This window comes from Oncorhynchus mykiss, chromosome 23 (assembly GCF_057628025.1).
Source record: "Oncorhynchus mykiss isolate SJ-2025 chromosome 23, ASM5762802v1, whole genome shotgun sequence".
NCBI classification, from domain to species: Eukaryota; Metazoa; Chordata; class Actinopteri; order Salmoniformes; family Salmonidae; genus Oncorhynchus; species Oncorhynchus mykiss.
The window spans coordinates 13,461,315-13,485,000 of NC_143044.1; the positions used below are offsets into that span (position 1 = coordinate 13,461,315).

Sequence of the window (23,686 nt, forward strand, 5' to 3'; positions counted from 1 at the left end):
TGGAAGCTTTTTTGGAAATGACATCGTCAATGTCAAGGATCGGCAGGACAATCAGTTTTACGAGGGTATTTTTTGCAGCATGAGTGAAGGATGCTTTGTTGCAAAATAGGAAGCCGATTCTAGATTTAATTTTAGATTGGAGATGCTTAATGTGAGTCTGGGAGGAGAGTTTACAGTCTAACCAGACAGCTAGGTATTTGTAGTTGTCCACACATAAGTCAGAACCGTCCAGAGTAGTGATGCTAGGCAAGTGCGGGCAGCGATCCGTTGAAGAGCATGCATTTAGTTTAACTTGCATTTAAGAGCAGTTGGAGGCCACAGAAGGAGAGTTGTATGGCAATGAAGCTCATCTGGAGGTTAGTTAACACAGTGTCCAAAGAAGGGCCAGAAGTTTACAGAATTGCATCATGTGTTGGCATATTTTAGCTGTCACAGAATTATGCCATGGCTTGATGTTTTAATTCTGCCATGTGGGCCATATCTTAACTGTCAATCAAACTATGCAAAAGTTTAAACTAAAACTGAAGTTTGGGCATCCCTACCGAATGGTTACGGTTAGGGTTAAACATACATGCAGACATTAATTCTGAATTCTTAAGGTTAGGGTTAAGGTTTAGGAAAAGCTACAAAATGATAATAATGAGTGTCTAGCACTGAGATTGAACATGCAAACTTTAGAGACAGCCTTAAATGGTGTAGTTTTTCCACATTTCGCTAGGTCCAAAATGTAATCTGGTACATGCAGAATCGGCACCTCCTGGCGTATTACATAAGTGAATGGGCCAGATTTTCTTATTGTCAGTAAATTTAATTATGTGAGAAATGACAGTGGAAATCCCTTTACGCACAAGTATTGAAATAATAACTATCATATTGAAGTAAACTTTGAGTCGCATACAGTATGTTGTACAGTATGTTGTGTGGTCCTCCATGGAAACCCATGGAAACCCATGGAGGACCACATGAATAGTTATTGTGCTGACGTTGCCAACAGAGGCCGTTTGGAACTCGGTGGTGAATGTCGCAACCGAGGACAGATTGTATCGTCGAACAATGCTTCCGAGTTTCAGGCACTCTCAGTTGCCAAAGTGTGAAAATCCATTGCGTAGTCTGCCACACTATGGGAGTCTTGGCGTAGCTGGAGCAGCTTACGAGCAGCCTCTCTCCCGGACAACGGTTAATCAAACACCTTCCATACTTCTGCCACGAATTCTTCTAGAATGAGGCAGATGGTGGACTGTTGCTCCCACACCGCCCTATCCCAGGCGAGTGCCCTCCCGGACATCAGAATTATGATGTACCCTGTCCTCGAGCGGTCCGAGGGGAACGAAGAAGGCTGCAACTCAAAAATGAGGGAGAACTGGGAGAGAAAATCCTGGTTCTGGATTCTCCAGCGTAGCGCTCCAGAGGAGGTAAGAGGGGTTCTCGGGACACTGGGGTAGGCTGGGAGATTACCGGTGTGACCCACTGCCCAGTGGGGAATCCGCGGAATTGCTCCAGCAAAGAGTCAAACGCCTGGTCATGGCGTTCTGTCAGGGTATGGAGTCCCTCCATAAGACATTGCAGTAACTCCTCGTGTCATCCAATGGTGGCTCCTCGCAGGGAGACAGCATTGTGGAGCTGATCTGAGTCTGCTGGGTCGGTCATGGCCAGTTCGTGCTATCACGTTTTAGGCCAGTTCATACTATCAAGTTTTAGGCAAGACCCAGATGCAGACATTGTTGAAGTAACAAAAGTGTATTACTAGAACAGGGGGCAGGCAAAATGACAGGTCAAGGGCAGGCAGAGGTCAATAATCCAGATCAGATGCCAAAAGGTACAGAACGGCAAGCAGTCTCAGGGTCAGGGCAGGCAGAGGTCAATAATATAGTGTGGTGTGGCAAGGTCCAGGACAGCAGGCAGGCTCAGGGTCAGGGCAGGCAGAATGTTCAAAACTGTGAAAACTAGAAAACAGGAACTATATAAATGATAGGCGCAAGGGGAAAAACACTGATAGGCTTGATGAACAAAACAGACAAACAGAGAACACAGATATAAAAACACAGGGGATAATGAGGGGAGCTGGGAGACACCTGGTGGGGGGAGGATACAAGCACAAAGACAGGTGAAACTTATCAGTGTGTGACAGTCCCACTAAGCGTAAACCAGATGGGATGGTCTATTGGGCATTATGCTGTGGTAGCCATGCTGGTTAAGTGTGCCTTGAATTCTAAATAAATCACTGACAGTGTCACCAGCAAAGCACCCCCACACCCTCAGACCTTCTCAACCATGCTTCACGATGGGAACCACACATGCAGAGACCATCCGTTCACCTACTATGCGTCTCACAAAGACACGTTTGGAACCAAAAATCTCAAATTTGGACTCATTAGCCCAAAGGACAGATTTCCACAAGTCTAATGTTCATTCCTCGTGTTTCTTGGCCCAAGCAAGTCTCTTCTTATTATTGGTGTCCTTTAAAAGTGGTTTCTTTGCAACAATTCAACCATGAATGCCTGATTCACAAAGTATCCTCTGAACAGTTGATGTTGAGATGTGTCTGTCACTTGAACTTTGTGAGGCATTTATTTGGGCTGCAATCTGAGCTGCAGTTAACTTTAATGAACTTATCCTCTGCAGCAGAGGTAACTGTGGGTCTTCCTTCCTTGTGGCGGTCCTCATGAGAGCCAGTTTCATCATAGCGCTTGATGGTTTTTGCTACTGCATTTGAAGAAACTTTCAAAGTTCTTGAAATTTTCTGGATTGATTGACCTTCATGTCTTAAAGTAGTGATGGACTGTCGTTTCTCTTTGCATATTTGTTAAGTGTTCAAAATATTTATTACGATATTAGCAATTTATTTCTCAGCATTTGATACATTGTTGGCATTTTATTACATTATCAGTTGCTTCAAGGTGTCTGTAATAGAATGCACATGGCAAAAACAAATATAGACATTAAGGGCTCTGAATACTTTCCGAATGCACTATAGTTGTGCTGGCCATTGTTTTAAAAGCTGCTAGCTCGGATATAAATAATTATGAACTGTTACTCCAAAACGGGTTGATCAATAGAGACGCATCATCTATGCCGCCCTCTAAACCCTGTCTACACGGAATGAATGTGCCAAAACTTTGCAAATGCAAAAAAAGGCGCCGAATTTGGAAACTATAGAAATGCATTTATTAACTTTTTCCCCATTTGTTATGTTACAGCCTTATACTAATATATATATATTTTTATTCCCTCATCAATCTACACACAATATCCCATAATGACAAAGAAAAAATAGGCTTTTAGAAATCTTTGCACATTTTTTTAAATAAATAAATACAACCGAAATATCACAGTTACATAAGTATTCAGACCCTTTACTCAGTACTTTGTTGAAGTGCCTTTGGCAACTTTGGCAGCCTCGAGTCTTCTTGGGTAGGACACTACATCTTGGCACACCTTATTTGGGGTGTTTCTCCCATTGTTATCTGCAGATACTCTCAAGCTCTGTCAGGTTGGATGGGGAGCGTCACTCCACTGCTATTTTCAGGTCTCTCCAGAGATGTTAGATCGGGTTCAAGTCCGGGCTCTGGCAGGGCCACTCAAGGACGTTCAAAGACTTGTCCCGAAGCCACCCCTGCATTGTCTTGACTGTGTGCTTAGGGTAGTTGTCCTGTTGGAAGGTGAGCCTTCACCCCAGTCTGAGGTCCCTGCCGCTGAAAAACATGTCCACAGCATGATGCTGCCACCACCATGCTTTACTGTAGAGATGGTGGCAGGATTTAATCCAGACGTGCTTGGATTTCAGGTCAAGAAGTTCAATCTTGGTTTCATCAGACCAGAGAATCTTGTTTCTCATAGTCTGAGAGTCCTTTAGTTGCCTTTTTGCTAACTCCAAGTGGGATGTCATGTGTATTTATACTGAAGAGTGGCAGCTGCAGAGATGGTTGTCCTTCTGGAAGGTTCTTCCATCTCCACAGAGAAACTCTGGAGCTCTGTCAGAGTGACCTTCGGGTTCTTGGTCAACTCCCTGACTAAGGCCCTTCTCCCCCTACTGCTCAGTTTGGCAGGGCGGCCAGCTCTAGGAAGAGTCTTGGTGGTTCCAACCTTCTTCCATTTAAGAAAATGGAGGCCACTCTTAGGGACATTCAATGCTGCAGAAATGTTTTGGTACCATTTCCCAGATCTGTGCCTTAACACTATCCTGTCTCTGAGCTCTACGGACAATTCCAAGGATGATCAATGGCAACAGAATGCACATTAACTCAATGTTGAATCTCATAGCAAAGGGTCAGAATACTTATGCAAATACGGTTGTCAAAAAATGGTCATATTCGCAAGTCCTCAACTGGCAGCTTCATTAAATAGTACCCGCAAAACACCAATATCAACGACAAACAGTGAAGTTGCGACTCCGGGATGCTGGCCTTCTAGGCAGAGGTGCAAAGAAAAAGCCATATATCAGACTGGCCAATAAAAAGAAAAGATTAAGATGGGCAAAAGAACACAGACACTGGACAGAGGAACACGCCTCTTCACTGTTGACGTTGAGACTGGTGTTTTGAGGGTACTATTTAATGAAGCTGCCAGTTCAGGACTAGTGAGATGTCTGTTTCTCAAACTAGACACTCTAATGTACTTGTCCTCTTGCTTAGTTGTGCACCTGTTTCTCCCACTCCTCTTTCTATTCTGGTTAGGGCCAGTTTGCTCTGTTCCGTGAAGGGAGTAGTACACAGCATTGTGCCAGATCTTCAGTATCTTGGCAATTTCTCGCATGGAATTTCCTTAACTTCTCAGAACAAGAATAGGCTGACAAGTTTCAGAAGAAAGTGCTTTGTTTCTGGCCGTTTTGATAATGTAATTGATGACGCTCCAGATACTCAACTAATCTAAAGAACGACACTTTTATTACTTCTTTAATCAGAACAACAGTTGTCAGCTGTGCTAACATAATTGCAAAAGGGTTTTCTAATGATCAATTAGCCTTTTAAAATTATAAACTTGGATTAGCTAAAACAACGTGCCATTTGAACACAGGAGTGATGGTTGCTGATAATGGGCCTCTGTACGCCTATGTAGATGTGCCATAAAAAAATCTAACATTTACTGCTACAATAGTCATTAACAATGTCTACACTGTATTTCTGATCAATTTGATGTTATTTTAATGGACAAAAAAATGTTTTATTTCAAAAACAAGGTTTGAAATGTTAACCAGGAGGGTCTAGCATCATTGTGTTCTTGTGCTCTTGACCCAAATACCAATATCAAAAGGTGATTAACACGAGTTGCAAAGACACAATGGAAAGCTGGTTTGTCATTAGCTGAAGTGCTAACAGACAGTGGTAACAGTTCTTGGCATTTGTCTAGATTAGAGATCTGCTTGCCTTTCATTCTACCCATTCCATTCGCCCCAATGCATAACACTGTAAATAGGTAGGTGATTCATTGAGAAGCCAACTGCTCCAAAGACGCAATGTAAACAATGATGGACTGGCATACTTCTTAATGACCTAGATTAACCTAATGCTGATGAGCTAGCTGCGCCTTAGCTTTACACATTTAAATCAGTCCAAGACCAGCCTTGACATGTGCCAAAAATTGCATTAGGTCAATTGCTTGGCCTGACAAATAAAATATTTTGAATCTAGGACTGGTGTTTTGGACTGAAAGTCACAGAAATCTGTGTTCTGTTTTTGATGATTGTGTGAAAATTGTATTTGCATCCTCATAAAATGTGACGAAATTGACTAAATTCATGGATCATTCAGCCCATCTCTCCAAATTGTCAATTGTGAGAAAATGCAAGTGTTTATTACTTGGCCTCGCATCTTATTTAAAGTGTCTATCAGCAGTAGAAACAATAACAAAGCATTCCCCCCTTGTTTAGGTAAAAAGCTGAGGGATGGAGCTGGAGAAATGTACTACTATCAAATTCATAGACAGAGGTATGGATGCAAGTACTGACCATCCATGATATCACGATAATAGTTTTGACCATGTTTTTAGGCTGTACAGTATTTTTTTGCATTTACTTTGTTTACAAACTTTGGAGTAAAACAAGCTTCTATTGTGGGTTCTGATGGGGTATGACAGTGGAACTAAGCTCGTGAGGCATTTATAAGTTACATTTAAACGATAAGAGCGATTTCACGTGAGCGTGGATGGAAAATATTTTTGGTATCTCAGAATTCTATCACAAACCATTTTTGAGGTGATCATGAGGGTAGCCTAGTGGGTTAGAGCGTTGGACTAGTAACCGGAAGGTTGCAAGTTCAAACCCCCGAGCTGACAAGGTTCAAATCTGTTGTTCTGCCCCTGAACAGGCAGTTAACCCACTGTTCCTAGGCTGTCATTGAAAATAAGAATTTGTTCTTAACTGACTTGCCTAGTTAAATAAAGGTAAAATTTAAAAAAAGTTATGTACATTTTAGGCCCTTTTTAGACTTAAACATGCATCATGTAAGGCCCCACGATCCATGCACCGTGTAAAATGTTGATTTGTGTTATAAGGTTATTCATTTGGAGAAGGTGTCACCACACCCAGTGATGGTGAGGAATCAAGTTTGGTGTGACAGGAACTATCAAATCAACTAACATGCATTTAGAACATGGGCATGCCAATGATTAAAATGGCTCTTCAGGTGGGGGCATAGATCAAAGAGGTAAAACACTTCAAGAGCTGAGGGCAAACTCAGCTCTTGGTTCAGTCTACTCTGCTGGACCCAGAGTTAGGAACATGGCAACACTGCTTCATTGCTGCTGTATTGTCCCCTACTCTGCTGCCGGATTCGAAAGTAAAGAGTCTTGCAATCAATATGTTTTTGCTGTCCTTCATTTTCTTACAACCATATATGTTTGGAACAAAATACTCTACAAGTACCCCACATTTCTAGAGTGGGCTCTCTTACTAATTTTGAAGTTATGATCAATTTTATGACCCCCACCAACCACACCACCACAGAGACTGGGAAAATGAATGGAAAGGGAGCTCCCTCTACTGGTGATTTGCTGAATGTACAATCCTAAAGGAGTGCTGTGATTGGTTAATGAACCATAATGACAGTTTATATGAAGTGACCAAAAATATATTTTTTAAAACATTTAAAGTGTTGGTCCCATTTTTCATGAGCTGAAATTAAAGGTTCCAGAAAGTTTCCATACGTACACAAAATCGTATTTCTCTACAAATGTGTTTATATCCCTTTAGTGAGCAGTTATCCTTTGCCAGGATAATCCATACACCTGACAGGTGTGGCATATCAAGAAGCTTATTAAAAAGCATGATCGCTAAACAGGTGCACCTTATGCTGGGGACAATAAAAGGCCACTCTAAAATGTGCAGTTTTGTCACACATCACAATGCCTCAGATGTCTCAAGATTTAAGGGAGCGTGCAATTGGCATGCTGACTGCAGGAATGTCCAGCAGAGCTGTTGCCAGAGAATTTAATGTTAATTTTCTACCATAAGCCGCCTCCAAAATCGTTTTATAGAATTTGGCAGTACATCAAACTGGCCTCATAACCGCAGACCACATGTAACCACGCCAGCCCAGGACCTCCACATCCGACTTCTTCACCTGTGGGATCGTACGAGGATCGGGGGGGGGGGGCTCAGGAGTATTTCTGTCTGTAATAAAGCCCTTTTGTGAGGAAAAACTCTGACCACCTGACCACTCTGTCTGCACCTGACTGTGAGCCTGCCTGCCGTCCTGTACCTTTGCCCCTGTTGCTGTAATAACCATTGTTACTTCACCACCGTCTGCATCTGGGTTTTACCTTGATACCTGATAGAACGAACTGGCCATGACTGACCCAGCAGACCCGCGCAAATTGCGCAACGCCATCTCCACCCAGTGAGCCACCATCGGTATGCACAAGGAATTGCTTCGTGGCCTTGTGAAGCGGGTCCAAACATTGGCTGAATGCCATGACCGGGCGTTGGATGGGTTGTCACGGGTTGTCTGCGAGGCTGCCTACCATAGTGGTAAACCCACAGCTCCTCAGCGACTCACCTGCTAGCAGCGCCGTCTCATCGGTCACTCCACCTTCTCGGGAGCCCCACTTACCTCCTCCGGAACTCTTCAATGGAGAGCCGAGCACCTGTCGGGCGTTCCTAACTCAGTGTGCCCTCGTCTTCGAGCTTCAGCCCTCCTCCTTCCCCTCGGATCGCTCCAAGATAGCCTACCTCATCATGCTGATGTCCAGGAGGGCTCTCACCTGGGCTACTGCCGTGTGGGAACAACAGCTGGCTCTAGTATGGAGGGGTCATGGGAGAAGTGAGGAAGGTCTTTGATGCCCCATTCTCAGGGCGAGAGGCTTTGGCAGGACTCCCTCAGTGTAGCTGATTATGTGGTTGATTTCCGCACGTTGGCAGCGGAGAGTGCTTGGAATCAAGCGGCAGTGTTTCGGAGGTCAAGGACGAGCTTGCATTCTGGGAGTTACCTACAGAGCTCGATTCCCTCATCGCTTTGACCATCCGTATCGATTGGGTGATTACGGGAACGAAGGAGGGAGAGGACTTTAAGTTTCCAAGTCTGGGGCGGCAGGCTAGCCTAGTGGTTAGAGCATTGGACTAGTAACTGAAAGGTTGCAAGTTCAAATCCCTGAGCTGACAAGGTACAAATCTGTTGTTCAGGCAGTTAACCTACTGTTCCTATGCTGTCATTGAAAATAAGAATTTGTTCTTAGCTGACTTGCCAATTTAAATAAAGGAAAACATTTTTACAAATACATGACCATGCTTCAGTATAATACAATATGATAAAAAACAAGATATCGATTTATCAATAATGGTTGTTAATGTCGAAAAGGTTTCTGCCGGTCTTGCATGGCATTTTCTATTCAAAACTTTGGAAGCCTTCAAAATTTCAGCTGAAATATTACACTTAATAATAATATGATATAATAGGGAAAATTTACACATGATCTGAGGAAATTGCTTTAAAAAGGGGTACAAGACAGGGATTTCCTCTCTCCCCACCTCCTGTTTCCACTGGCAATTGAACCACTTGCAGAAATAATTAGACAGGACCCAAGTTGGATGGGCAGCGTCGCTGCAGAGCTATTTTTGAAGCCACTCCTGCGTTGTCTTGACTGTGTGCTTAGGGTCGTTGTCCTGTTGAAAGGTGAACCTTCTCCCCAGTCTGAGGTCCTGAGCGCTCTGGGGGAGGATTTCGTCAAGGATCTCTCTGTACTTTGTTCCGTTCATCTTTGTCTCGATCCTGACTTGTCTCCCAGTCCCTGTTTCTGAAAAACATCCTCACAGCATGATGTTGCCACCTCCATGCTTCATCGTAGGGATAGAGCCAGGTTTCCTCCAGACTTGACACTTGGTTTTCAGTCAAAGAGTTAGTTTCATCAGACCACAGAAATGTTTATCATGGTCTGAGTGTACTTTCGGTGCCTTTTTGGCATACTCCAAGTGGGCTGTCAAGGGCCGTGCACTGAGGAGTAGCTTCTGTCTGGCCATTATACCATAAAGGCCTTATTTGTGGAGTGCTGCATAGATGGTTGTCCTTCTGGAAGGTTCTCCCATCTCCACAGAGGAACTCTGGAGCTCTGTCAGAGTGACCATCGTGTACTTGATCACCTCCCTGACGAAAGCCATTCTCCCCCAATTGCTCAGTTTGGCCGGACGGACAGCTCGAGAAATGCAGCCATAGAGATAGAAGTTTAGAAGTGGATGGGCACATTAGACGTTCCCATCCAAGAAGGCTCAAGATCGTTGGTCACAGAAATTAAATGATGTCAAATGATGTTATATCTACAGTAGCTTTGATTGGACTGAATGATGTCAACATCATACAGTGGGACAAAAAAGTATTTAGTCAGACACCAATTGTGCAAGTTCTCCAACTTAAAAAGATGAGAGAGGCCTGTAATTTTCATCATATGTATACTTCAACTATGACAGACAAAATGAGAAAAAAACAGAAAATCACATTGTAGGATTTTTAATGAATTTATTTGCAAATTATGGTGGAAAATAAGTATTTGGTCAATAACAAAAGTTTATCTCAATACTTTGTTATATACCCTTTGTTGGCAATGAGGTCAAATGTTTTCTCTAAGTCTTCACAAGGTTTTCACACACTGTTGCTGGTATTTTGGCTCATTCCTCCATGCAGATCTCCTCTAGAGCAGTGATGTTTTGGGGCTGTTGCTGGGCAACACCGACTTTCAACTCCCTCCAAAGATTTTCTATGGGGTTGAGATCTAGAGACTGGCTAGGCCACTCCAGGACCTTGAAATGCTTCTTACGAAGCCACCCCTTCATTGCCCGGGCGGTGTGTTTGGGATCATTGTCATGCTGAAAGACCCAGCCACGTTTCATCTTTAATGCCCTTGCTGATGGAAGAAGGTTTTCACTCAAAATCTTACGATACATGGCCCCATTCATTCTTTCCTTTACACGGATCAGTCATCCTGGTCCCTTTGCAGAAAAACAGCCCCAAAGCATGATGTTTCCACCCCCATGCTTCACAGTAGGTATGGTGTTCCTTGGATGCAACACAGCATTCTTTGTCCTCCAAACACGACGAGTTGAGTTTTTACCAAAAAGTTATATTTTGGTTTCATCTGACCATATGACATTCTCCCAATCTTCTTCTGGATCATCCACATGCTCTCTAGCAAACTTCAGACGGGTCTGGACATGTACTGGCTTAAGCAGGGGGACACGTCTGGCACTGCAGGATTTGAGTCCCTGGCGGCGTAGTGTGTTACTGATGGTAGGCTTTGTTACTTTGGTCCCAGCTTCTGCAGGTCATTCACTAGGTTCCCCCGTGTGGTTCTGGGATTTTTGCTCACCGTTCTTGTGATAATTTTGACCCCACGGGGTGAGATCTTGCGTGTTGCCCCAGATCGAGGGAGATTATCAGTGGTCTTGTATGTCTTCCATTTCCTAATAATTGCTCCCACAGTTGATTTCTTCAAACCAAGCTGCTTACCTATTGCAGATTCAGTCTTCCCAGCCTGGTGCAGATCTACAATTTTGTTTCTGTTGTCCTTTGACAGCTCTCTGGTCTTGGCCATAGTGGAGTTTGGAGTGTGACTGTTTGAGGTTGTGGACAGGTGTCTTTTATTCTGATAACAAGTTCAAACAGGTGCCATTAATACAGGTAACGAGTGGAGGACAGAGGAGCCTCTTAAAGAATAAGTTACAGGTCTGTGAGAGCCAGAAATCTTGCTTGTTTGTAGGTGACCAAATACTTATTTTCTGAAAAAAATAAGCTGAAAATTACAGGCCTCTCTCATATTTTTAAGTGGGAGAACTTGCACCATTGGTGGCTGACTAAATCCTTTTTTGCCCCACTGTACTTTCAAAATCTTAGCTAGCAGTCATCATCATCCTGAATCAAGTCTACAATCTACTGGTAAATCTTGTTTAATCCTTGTCATATGAAGACAAATAATGAAGAGAAAGTAGAGATAAAACTAATCGGTGCTCACCGGTCATTGGACATAAACATTACACAACAAGTTGAAATCGCAAATTCAACTATGATTGGTTTGGAAGGAATCAGTGGCTAACTGCAAGCATTGCAAAGCAATCACTAGCCTGCTACTCAGTGGAGTGGGTGTTTGGTCCCAATTCTGGGTTTAAGGGTCTCTTTTCAAAGCTATTTTGTTTTTGTTTGACGCACCAAGATTTACATGCTAACATCACCACTGTGCATAAGTGATTTCGCTGTAACTTGTAATGATTGAAAATTAAACATGTGTATGTTTCTTATTTAGGCCTACACAATGCTTCCTTGCAACACATGGTAGCATTTTAAAAGCAACATAAGCTACACATTGTTGTTCAGAGAAATGATAATTACAGTAATAATAACAATAATTATTATTGTTATTTCTGTTGGAAGTGGTTTTCTCGGATAACCTCTGAATAATATGCAAATTGCAAAGGACTTTTATTTTGATATGGTGAATACGGGATTTTTCTCGTGACGTCACTACTGTGGAGCGCCATAACCTACTTTCAAATATGCAGGGTGGTTTCGAGAACTGAACCGCGACTGACTATCTGGGCTGAAATTAATTTTAACAGTAGAACAGGTTCTTAGCAACAGTATAAACGCATACCATCTCATTGTGAATGCAATTGTATATCAACGTTGAGTACTGTCATTCTGTACACACATTCATATGAGTGTACACAGGTCAATTTATTTGCGCTGCATGAATGCGTTCCGTCGTGTCTGAGCAAGTCCAACTTCATTCGTTTTGGATCGGGAAGCATTGGCACTATGTGGAGTATTGATGTACACCAGTGGTCACCACCGGGTCTTGATGGGTGGGTATAATTTGTGGAACGTTCCAACAGGAATCTGTTCCAAAAACGTAAAGTACAAGGTTGCCAACAAACAACGCATACAAAGTAGCATGATCAATTTACCGAGCTAACTTAAGTTAGCTGCCGAATAGGCATCAACTCACCACGTAGCTTATTCTTAATGTGTGTCCATAGGCGACCAGAGTGTGGACAGATATTTTTAGGAATGAAAGTGGTGAGTGAAAAACGTAATGATATAGCCCAATAGCCGACCCTACCCGGTATCTTATTCTGCAGCTATACACCTTGTATGTGTTGTTTGTTGGCAACCTTGTTATTTACGTAGTTTTTGGAACAGATTCATGTTGGAACGTTCCACAAAGTATACCCACCCGTCGTGATGAGCTACAGGGGGTGAAGGCTTTTGTTCCTGCCCAACTCTAACACAACCTAATGTTTTGAATCAGGTGTTTTGGTGCTGACTGTACTTCAAGTATCCAGAATGTCCTTATTGTTATTAGACACTGGGCAAATCAGGACACCTCTATTTCAAGATTATTTAAATATCAATATGGGCATTCTCAGGAGTCCATGTGTAACACAAACCTTGAGTATAACCACTTTATATCGCTGTAACAGTGTCTCACCACTTCTCTCTCCGCCTCTGGCAGACATGTTGCCTGTGTTGGTCTATGGGGAGCGGAGCACAACCCTAAGGGGCGTGCAGAACTGTCGTCTGCATGGGTCTGGGCTGCAGTTAGGAGGGGCTGTGCTGAACTCCAGGGGCAGCGCCATGGACGCCGTGGTGGAGGGGTTACTCTGTTGGAGAATGACCACCACTACAACTCAGGTCAACACACACCCATGACTAGGGCGTGGAGTATTTTCTAGCCAGGTCACATGGCCAGAAAAAAACACCAGATAAGGGTCAGATAAGGTAATAGCTCCACTAATTAATCTATATACTTGTATTGACTTGGTGCATGGTTACATGGTAATAGATACACAATAATAACATATGGAATTACCAAATACGTATTAATTTACCTTATATTTTTTGGTAAATACCAGTAGAAACAGTACCATAAAATAAAGTGCTACCAGATTTAACTGGCTATAGTTTCCATCCAATTGGCTACATAACTTCATGCAAATATTATAGCATACGGGTGATATTACATGATATACAGGTATGTTAATTACATTTGAATTGAAGTGTGTGTTTGTGTGTGGGGAAGATGGGCACGGTAGGGGCGGTGGATGCGGAAGGGAACATAGCCTGTGCCATCTTCACTGGCATGCTGAACAAGATGGAGGGCAGGCTGGGGGACACAGACTGTATCGGTGAGTCATCTGATTTTTTGTCACGAGGTTAAACAGATTAAGAGATGTGTAGAGGAAGTAGGAGAGAGAAAGAGAGGAGTAGCGGGAGAAGAGATAAAAATGGAGGGAAAATAACTAGGGAGAGAGAGACCTGCAGCTTTAACAGTGATCCAGAAAGCAATGAAGTGGTTGGAGCTGAGTTACTTGGTGAACCCTGACCCCCTGGGACGTGGAGGAATGTGTGCTGGTGTGGAGCCACTCACTACCTGCTGGATTAATGTTTCACTATGGAGAATTTTACAGCCAGCAGTCTGAACAACACACACTGCTGCCTCACACTCCTAGACTGCTTCATAAAGGCACAGGCATACAGTACATACACAGCATACTCACACAAACACCCACACTCAAATGCAAAACACATGCACATACGTGTACACACAAACACAGAACGGGCTAAAACATCTATTACTTCAAATGCATTTAATTTAAAATGTGGTTAGTGGAGTCACATGTTGAGACATTTCTGTCAAGGAACATTCCTCATGTTAATTAGTGATGTTGGTAAATCAATACACTCAGGTCAACAACCAATGATCAGCTACCCAATTCACTAAAATATCCCCATTAACTGACAAGGTCTTTAGAAATGAATCACTGTCAAAAGTTTCATAGATCACTAGTAAAAAATGAAACCACTATATACTGTATTGAATGCTGACTGTAGAGTTGGTAACTCACCACAGGTGGTCTGAACCAGTGCCTTGCGAAAGTATTCGGCCCCCTTGAACTTTGCGACCTTTTGCCACATTTCAGGCTTCAAACATAAATATATAAAACTGTATTTTTTTGTGAAGAATCAACAACAAGTGGGACACAATCATGAAGTGGAACGACATTTATTGGATATTTCAAAAAATACAGTTTTATATCTTTATGTTTGAGGCCTGAAATGTGGCAAAAGGTCGCAAAGTTCAAGGGGGCCGAATACTTTCGCAAGGCACTGTAAATATATGGATGTAGATAGAAGAGTCATTTGTAATATAAGTTTGTCCCCACAAGCCAACGCATTCCATACACAACTGTGTGAGCTGAGTGAAGGCATACAAAGGGTAAATAGGCCAGTAAATATACAGATATGCATATAGGCCTTGATCACGACTCTTTAAGTTCCATTACATTACACATACGTCATTGAACGAAGGAATCTTCTGTAAGGGGGAGTTTTGAGAAGAGCCCCGGCTCTCGGTCTGAACATTAACACAATTCGCTTGAGGTACGGTTTTGGAAGCATAAGGACCTTATCTTTCATATCAGCGAGAAATATACTGTATATATATTTTTTTTAAATCAAAAGGTTAAATTGATACACACTTTTATAGGGTTAGTGTTCCCACAGCGGACATATCTCCTTGTTACAGCGCGTGTTTACGGAAGACGGAGGGACCACCTGTGCTAATGAGCTATCTAGGTTGCTCGGAACACCTGTCAGTAACAGAAGAAGGAAACATTTTGTCACTTTAAAATAATGTTGGCTGCAACTGTGATAAAGCAGGTTAAAACTGTGTACAGTGAGTGTATATTTAGCGTTTGAGAAAATTAATTTGGTGTGATATGTAGGTAAAGGGCTTTGTGTTTCTAGAACCGCACCTCAATTGTGAATCAATTCATGTTTAGATGGGAGTATTTGGCTGCCAGAGCCAGTCTACCACTGATAATAACATACCGTTGAAGTTGGAAGTTTACATACACTTAGGTTGGAGTCATTAAAACTCATTTTTCAACCACTCCACAAATTTCCTGTTATCAAACTATAGTTTTGGCAAGTTGGTTAGGACATCTACTTTGTGCATGACACAAATCATTTTTCCAACAATTATTTACAGACAGATTATTTCACTTATAATTCACTGTATCACAAATCCAGTGGGTCAGAAGTTTAAATACACTAAGTTGACTGTGCCTTTAAACAGCTTGGAAAATTCCATGAAATTATGTCATGGCTTTAGAAGCTTCTGATAGGCTAATTGACATAATTTGAGTCAATTGGATGTGTACCTGTGGATGTATTTCAAGGCCTACCTTCAAACTCAGTGCCTCTTTGCTTGACATCATGGATAAATCAAAAGAAATCAGCCAAGACCTCAGAAAAAAAATTGTAGACCTCCACAAGTCTGGTTTATCCTTGGGAGCAATTTCCAAATGCCTGAAGGTACCACGTTCATCTGTACAAACAATAGTACGCAAGTATAAACACCATGGGACCACACAGTCATCATACCGCTCAGGAAGGAGACACGTTCTGTCTCCTAGAGATGAATGAACTTTGGTGCGAAAAGTGCAAATCAATCCCAGAATAACAGCAAAGGACCTTGTGAAGATGCTCGAGGAAACAGGTACAAAAGTATCTATATCCACAGTAAAACGAGTCCTATATCGACATAACCTGAAAGGCCGCCTAGCAAGGAAGTCACTGCTCTAAAACCGCCATAAAAAAGTCAGACAACAGTTTGCAACTGCACATGAGGACAAGATTGTACTTTTTGGAGAAATACCCTCTGGTCTGATGAAACGAAAATAGAACTGTTTGGCCATAATGACCATTGTTATGTTTGCAGGAAAAGGGGGAGGCTTGCAAGCTGAAGAACATCATCCTAACAGTGAAGCACGGGGTGGCAGCATCATGTTGTGGGGGTGCTTTGCTGAAGGAGGGACTGGTGCACGTCACAAAATAGATGGCATCATGAGGTAGGAAAATGTTGTGGATATATTGAGGCAACATCTCAAGACATCAGTCAGGAAGTTAAAGCTTCGTCGCAAATGGGTCTTCCAAATGGACAATGACCCCAAGCATACTTCCAAAGTTGTGGCAAAATGGCTTAAGGACAACAAAGTCAAGGTATTGGAGTGGCCATCAAAAAGCCCTGACCTCAGTCCTATATCAAATGTGTGGGCAGAACTGAAAAAGTGTGTGTGAGCAAGGAGGCCTACAAACCTGGCTCAGTTACACCAGCTCTGTCAGGAGGATTGGGCCAAAATGTACCCAACTTATTGTGGAAAGCTTGTGGAAGGCTACCCAAAATGTTTAACCCAAGTTAAGCAATTTAAAGGCAATGCTACCAAATGATAATTGAGTGTATGTAAACTTCTGATCCACTGGGAATGTGATGAAAGAAATAAAAGCTGAAATAAATCATTCTCTCTACTATTATTCTGACATTTCACATTCTTAAAATAAGTGGTGATCCTAACTGACCTAAAACAGGGTATTTTTACCAGGATTAAATGTCAGGAATTGTAAAAAAAAAAAAAAAAAAAGTGTATGTAAACCTCTGACTTCAACTGTATAAGATCCTTGGACCTTAAGGACTAAAGGTAGGCTCCTTAAGAGTACATCTTGAGCTTTCTAGACATGCACATGTATAGGCTGACTGACTAATATCTGGACCAGGCAAAGATTACAATAGATGGACCACTGTCTGCAAATTGATGCAGGTTATTCTTAACCCAATAAAAATTCACTAAATCACTGATTTGGCACGTCATTGCACACGTTAGACTACAGATCACAAAATATATTGAGACAAATTACAGACAGTAGCCTACAAGTAGCAAAATAGAACTCAATAGATTGAACATGAGATGTATTTCACTATGATTTAATAAATAGGCCTATAACCTACCGCATGGCTGCCCAACCCTCTTCCTGGGGATCTACTGTCCTGTAGGTTTTCAGTCCAACCCTAATTTAACATATCTGATTCAGCTAGTTAAGGTCTTGTTGAGCAGCTAATTAGTAGAATCAGGTATGTTAAATTAAGGTTGGACTGAAAACCCACAGGACGGTACATCTCCAGGAAGAGGGTTGGACTGAAAACCCACAGGACGGTACATCTCCAGGAAGAGGGTTGGACTGAAAACCCACAGGACGGTACATCTCCAGGAAGTGGGTTGGGCAGTCCTGGCTTACTGTTTATGTTTAAATGCGATCATCTTGGTATTCATTTAAAGCATATTTTTATACATCACTTGCAAAGACATTCTCAATTTATCAGAGACGGATACATGATGTGATTCTATGTTTAGTGGACATCTTCGCCCAATACGGATGAAAATATCCTCAAATGAAAGCTGACAGTCTGCACTTGAACCTCAGTCATTGTATAATTTCAAATCCAAAGTGATGGAGTACAGCGCCAAAAACAACAACAATTGTGTCACTGTCTCAATACTTTTATCCTTTTTCTTTCGTAGAAGGACGTGTGTGTGTGTGTGTGTGTGTGCGTGCCAGGATGTGGGGGTTATTCTGATAACAAGGTGGGAGCAGTGTCCCCCACAGGATATGGAGAAGCCATCATGAAGGTCACACATCCACACTCATGGCTAAACTCATCCTGTTCCACATGGTAACTAGGTAACTATCTCCCTCACACACAAACACACAGTGTCACACAGACACACATATGATTTATGACAGAGTGATAAACTGAAGCCAGTAATGTTGCATTGGGCTAAACATCCATTCCTTCATTTGTCCATTTATACTTTCATCCATGCACAAATTAATCCATCGCTCTCCGCGGTGTGTGTACCCTGCAGGAAACAGTGAGGAGGCAGCAGCAGACGAGGCCCCGGCCTATATGAAGGAGAGTTGGTCTGGGTGAAGTGGTGCTGGACCCCCATGGTTGATGGTCCGGTCGATCCAACAGCCTGCAGATGGCCTGTACACTGGAGAACACTTCACAAAGAATATAGATGACCCCCACTAAAACACACACACACACACAAAACACTATGGCTTGTAGTGGAGAATAATACATCATTATACAATAAAACAAAATAACAGAGTATAGATGACTGACACTAACACACACACATGGAAAGAGAGAGAGAGAGAGCGCGGGAGGAAGGCATGGAAAGAGCATAGACGAGCCTAGAAGACACACTCAGACACAAAAACAACTGATAGACTGCACTGAATTGACATTTTTCGGTCCCATAGACTCTTACCATAACTGTCTTTAGCAATCCGTATAATTGAAATGTTTTCTAATCCTCAAATCAATGCTCATATTTAGAGCCAGTATTTGGAAAGTGTTGATGGAATGTAAACATAGGAATTCAGGAATAAAGCTTGTTTTTAAAACAAACATAGGCTATAATTTCAATGTCTCATTTGGAGTCCTTAAAAGTCATGCTGGTTCATGGCATGCATAAATACTAGCAGATTTACGGACAAAGTTACGTATGGATTCTCCCTTTCACCTTGCACGTGTTGTGGCCGACTGGCAAAGGTCATGTACAGCTCGGATTACGCCACTAGATGGCGCAGAATATAAAGCTTGTCACTAAAAAGCAATTTGCTTTAGTTGGTTTCAATTGTATCTCATCTCAATAGTCTCAATAGTCTCTAAAATGTAAGGGTTTGGAAACTATTCATTGCAATAGTCGGAAGTGGTGTCCCCTTCCAGTCTCCGTTCCTTCCCCTGCACTGATGTTAAAAAAATAAATAATATTCCTGCCTGCTCAAATTAGTATTGGTGATGGAAAGGAGATCAATTATACCATTTATACCATCCCCAAAATGGGTTAGATTTGATTGAGACAGGACATGTGTGGTATAGAGGGATCTGAAGGTGCTTTGGGTGTCACTGCCACTCACTCTGAGACAACCCCCATCTCACATTACTGCTATGAGTACAAACACAGAACCTCTCCTCTGACAGTCAAACCTGCTCTGCTACCCTGCTGGTCTCTCCTGGCAAGGCTGGTTTGTGTCCTAAACATTGTTTTGGAAATATGGGGGAGATGCATGGGCAACTTACAGTTCTATTCGTCAGTTCTCTCTGTGTGTGCGCCTGCATGCGTGTGTGAAAGTGACCCAGGGCATCAGAGACATAAAAAGGTTATGTCCTGTTCTCCTATTAATCTATAGTATTTGACCCCAAATTACAGACAGTTTATTATGAGGCTACTACTCTAATTTCTTCAGTAGGGCAGTGGGCACATTGGTCATTTAATTTCACAGATTCCATAGGCCAGGTGAAAACTATAGAGGAACACATTGCAGAGGGATGTGTGTGTGTGCGTTTAAGGGAAATTGTCAACTCACCACTAATTCAATGTTGCCTACAGTAAAAGATAACGGATGGAGGTGCTATTCTCGAGCCTTGGAACACCGACGGACAGTTGGAGGTCATGGATGGCAACGGAAGGACGCCCGCAAGGTTACGTTGGCGAACAGGCTATTATTTCCCCTTCGATGCGCACAGTCCGCTCTGCCATTGGTCAGCTCTGCCAGAAAGGGGAGGGACTCGAGTCCAAGAATCTTAATAGAAAAACTCCAGACTGACAGGACGAAAGAAAGGGTGACAGTTCGAAAAAGACGGAGGACAAGGACGCTTTTACCCGGAACCTGTCCCCTCAGAATATTTTGAAATGTTGCAGTTCTGTACATCCACACTTTACAGCCAGATAAGTGTGCTTTTCTGGATAATTTTCTGGTGTTATTGTGAACTTTATCTGAAGACAACTCAATTGCCTCGACCGGGAATGTTGTGTCCAGGTAGGCATTGTCAGAGACACAACGGAGACTGATTTTAACGCAGCATGATACCAGCGGTTGTACATTCTTGCAAACACTACAGTACAGCCTACTATCAAGACATATCGGGCTGCCTGTACGGCGAAAGTTGAGAGTTTATTCGTCCGGGACCGGCATAACTTGCCGAACGCTGTTAACTTGTTTCATTTTCGTTGATGAGGTGAAGCGGTAAGTAGCCTAGAGTATGTCCAAAGAAAACGATGATAGTTTTTGGAAGAGCCTCAACCTCACCTATTCCACCTCCTCTGTTTCCTCAGGGATAAAAAATATATACATGGTGCATGTCGGCAGTTCCACTGGGATGCGTCAATTGCATCCCCAAGCAGTTCAATGGCGCTGTAAGGCTCGGAGAAATGCCAGCCATTCGTGGCGGGAAGAAAGCGCTTCTATTTCACGGTGCAGACAAGACTATTATTGAATCTTTAGAAACAAAGGAAATCATGCTTAGAAACAATTTATAAATACGAATTGATTGTTGAAAACAAAACAAAAAAATCACAATTTATACAGGGATAAATAGCCTAGTGTTCTAGTTAGGCTTATAGCTGACTTTTTATATATTGTTTATAATACCCCCAAGTTATAGATATGGCTCTGGTACTCTTTATTTTACATCTACCTCCAATGTGTCTATATAACACCCTCCTGAAAACACTGACATACATCACAAAGGCATGACATGTTTTTCACCTCTAAATAGTCATAGTTAAACTGTAAGGGTTAGTGGTTTTCTGTAAGGTATTGTAAAGGGAAGCTCTTTGTGTGTGAGAACCTGTTTTGTGTGTTGATCTAAACCCGCCTTCTGTTTGAGGAGGGGTCTCCGGCTCCACTCTTTCCCATGGAGATGATAGGAGCACTTCCTGTCTCTCAGAACAGGCCAGGGCATGGAGTTTATACTGGTCCGGGAGTGTGAGTTAGACATTCTTCTTTCACTGTGGAGACACACACACTCACAAACATGAATGCAAGAGCACAAATGCATATAAGCATATACACATAAACTCTCTGTCTCTCTCTCTCTCGCTCTCTCTCTCTCACACACACACAGTCTTAAATAACTAACCTTTTGGGGACACAATTTAGTCCCATTAACAATCCTATTTTCCCATACCCTAACCTTAACTCCAAAACCTAACCTTAGTCCTAACCCTAAAACTAACCCTAACCCTAAAACTTTCTAACCTTAACTCTAAACCCCCTAGAAATAGCATTTGACCTTGTGGGGACTAACAAAATGGTCCAATTTTTGTTAGTTTACTATTCTTGTTAGGACCTCTGGACCCCACAAAATATAGTTAAACACATCCACATGCACACGCACTCTTTCACCCATTAAGTTTAGACACCCCACCATGACTGACTGTTAAATTGTTCTCTCTCAAGCTTAGTATTATGTAGGAAATTGTTCTGCTCCACTTGCGTTGGGATCACGGGTGTCAGGACGTTAACCCCTGGCAGACCTTTGAGAGTTAGCCGTGTTAATCAGTGTTCCAGTGTCATGGCTCACCTGTCCTGTTAGCGTTCACGATCGTGCTCGGGAATACCAGCGTTTCGATGAAGTCCCGGCAGAGCCCTGTCCCAAGGTCATCTGACTGCCACCCTGGGGCGTCTCAGAGTTTCTCGGAAAAAGCTTGAGAGAGAAAAGATGACAGGGGGGTTAAGGGGGCAGGGTCTGTGCTATCAGATAGGGTATTGAAACATGTGTCCGAACCAAAGGACTGCGCTAAACACACACATCCCAGGCAGTGTGACAACCACAAGCCTTCATAAGGCTTCAGGAGATTGAAGGTCATAAATCAAATCCCATTTTATTTGTCACATGCTTTGTAAACAGCAGGAGTGGACTAACAGTGAAATGCTTACTTACAGGCCCTTCCCAACAATGCAGAGAAAAAAAATAGATAATAATAACACAATTAATAACTGAGTCGATGTGTATGGGTACGAGGTAATTGAGGTCGAGGTGTACATATAGGTCGGGATAAAGTGACTAGGCAACAGGATAGGAATTAGACAGTAGCAGCAGTGTATGTAAGGAGTCAAAAGAGCAAAAAGAGTCATATAGGAGCAGTGTTGAGGTTACTGCAGAGCGGCTATGAGCATGGTTGAGAGTTGTTTATGTTAAAGCAAAAGATGGTGGCCACTGGCCAGAACAATAATCTGCAATGCTAGGTGGTTTGGAGGTTATAAGCCTGGATGTCACAAGTCTGCATAGGCAAAGAGCATGGCTTTTATAATCATGCATAGCTGGGGGCTGTTGAGGTTATTATGTCTAGGTCTTCATGCGTCACAGTGCTAGAGGTGTCACTGCATTCCCTGGTTCGATTCCAGGCTGTATCACAACCGGCTGTGATTGGGAGTCCCATAGCGCAGTGCACAATTGGCCCAGCGTCCTCTGGGTTAGGTTAGGCTGTCATTGTAAATAAGAATTTGTTCTTAACTGACTTGCCTAGTTAAATGTGATAGTCTGTTTGTTGGCCCCCTTTCTCCTCTTGTGAGGTCTGCTACGCTGCAGTGTGTGTGTGTGTGTCTGCCAACAGGCAGGCAAGAGAAATGTGGCTCAGGCGTGATTTTAGGTGGAATGCTTTGATGATTGAGGCCCTTGATCCGAGCAAGATTCAGGGTTCTCCGTCCAGTGTTTGTGTGTCTGTGTTCTACTTTGAGAGTGACCAAGAGCTCACAGAAGCCCAGAGAGAGCACTGTAAACTCAGCACCTCTCATTACCAGCTTGTTTGCAGTAAAGTTCTCAGACACACACTGCCTCTCAGTCTGCTACTGTAGAAGCTAACGTTAACCCTTTCTTCACTGTATCCCACGACCTCCTATATCACACTACTCTGTTTACAGTCTTCTGTGGGTGGAGTCATAACCTTGCTGTGACTTTGACACCTTCCACGGAGACAGGGAATGCACCATAAAAGGGCGGGACCTTTGATACTGTATGCCATGTTACCATTTACAGGTCACACTGCCCTCAGTTCGTGACCAACACATTTACACATTGCATTTTATTTAGGACCCTGAAGGCACCTCATAAGGGACACATGGAATTACAACACATGCATAACACATTACAGACGTGATACTTTTAGCAGGAGAGGTTTTGGACCTATGAGTACAGCGGGAATGGTCCGTCTTGAAGAGTGAGGAATGCTACTGTATGGAAATAGAACTGAAAGGCAGTGCTTCCCACCCTTCCCCCCTCTCCCTCCCTCCCTCCCTGCCTCCCTCCCTCCCTCCTCCGCTCTGTGTGCTCGCCAGTTGCCAAGTGCTAAGAATCCGGGGAATGTGGGATTGCAGTATTCTGATAAAGTTTGCTTTGTTCCCTCAGTGACCTGAGCACTGGGAGGGAGGCAGGGAGTGTCAGCCTGAGCAGTACCGTGGTACACACACACACACACACACACACACACACACACACACACACACACACACACACACACACACACACACACAGAGATACACACACTCACAGATACACACACTCACAGATACACATGTAC

The 23,686-nt window shown here is 42.9% G+C and overlaps 3 long non-coding RNA genes across 4 annotated transcripts in view; 2 read left to right on the top strand and 1 right to left on the bottom strand.

Annotated features, from left to right (window-relative positions):
• The first annotated feature begins 11,948 nt into the window (after positions 1-11,948).
• LOC110502456 (uncharacterized) lies at positions 11,949-18,729 on the top strand. The gene is made up of 5 exons (XR_005039159.2): positions 11,949-12,277; positions 12,928-13,193; positions 13,495-13,600; positions 17,834-17,993; positions 18,179-18,729. It is a non-coding gene; the product is annotated as an uncharacterized LOC110502456 (long non-coding RNA).
• On the bottom strand, positions 17,790-21,822 carry LOC149972511 (uncharacterized). The gene is made up of 3 exons (XR_016490965.1): positions 21,691-21,822; positions 20,956-21,115; positions 17,790-18,344 (listed from the first exon to the last, which is right to left on the bottom strand). It is a non-coding gene; the product is annotated as an uncharacterized LOC149972511 (long non-coding RNA).
• The window catches only part of LOC118943856 (uncharacterized), an 8,415-nt gene continuing 4,873 nt past the window's right edge, over positions 20,145-23,686 (top strand). Inside the window, exons 1-2 of one of the 2 annotated variants that reach the window (XR_016490964.1) lie at positions 20,145-20,351; positions 20,441-21,092. This is a non-coding gene — a long non-coding RNA (uncharacterized LOC118943856). The remainder of the gene's footprint in view (positions 20,352-20,440; positions 21,093-23,686) is intronic. The other variant, XR_005039160.2, reaches the window with a different exon arrangement.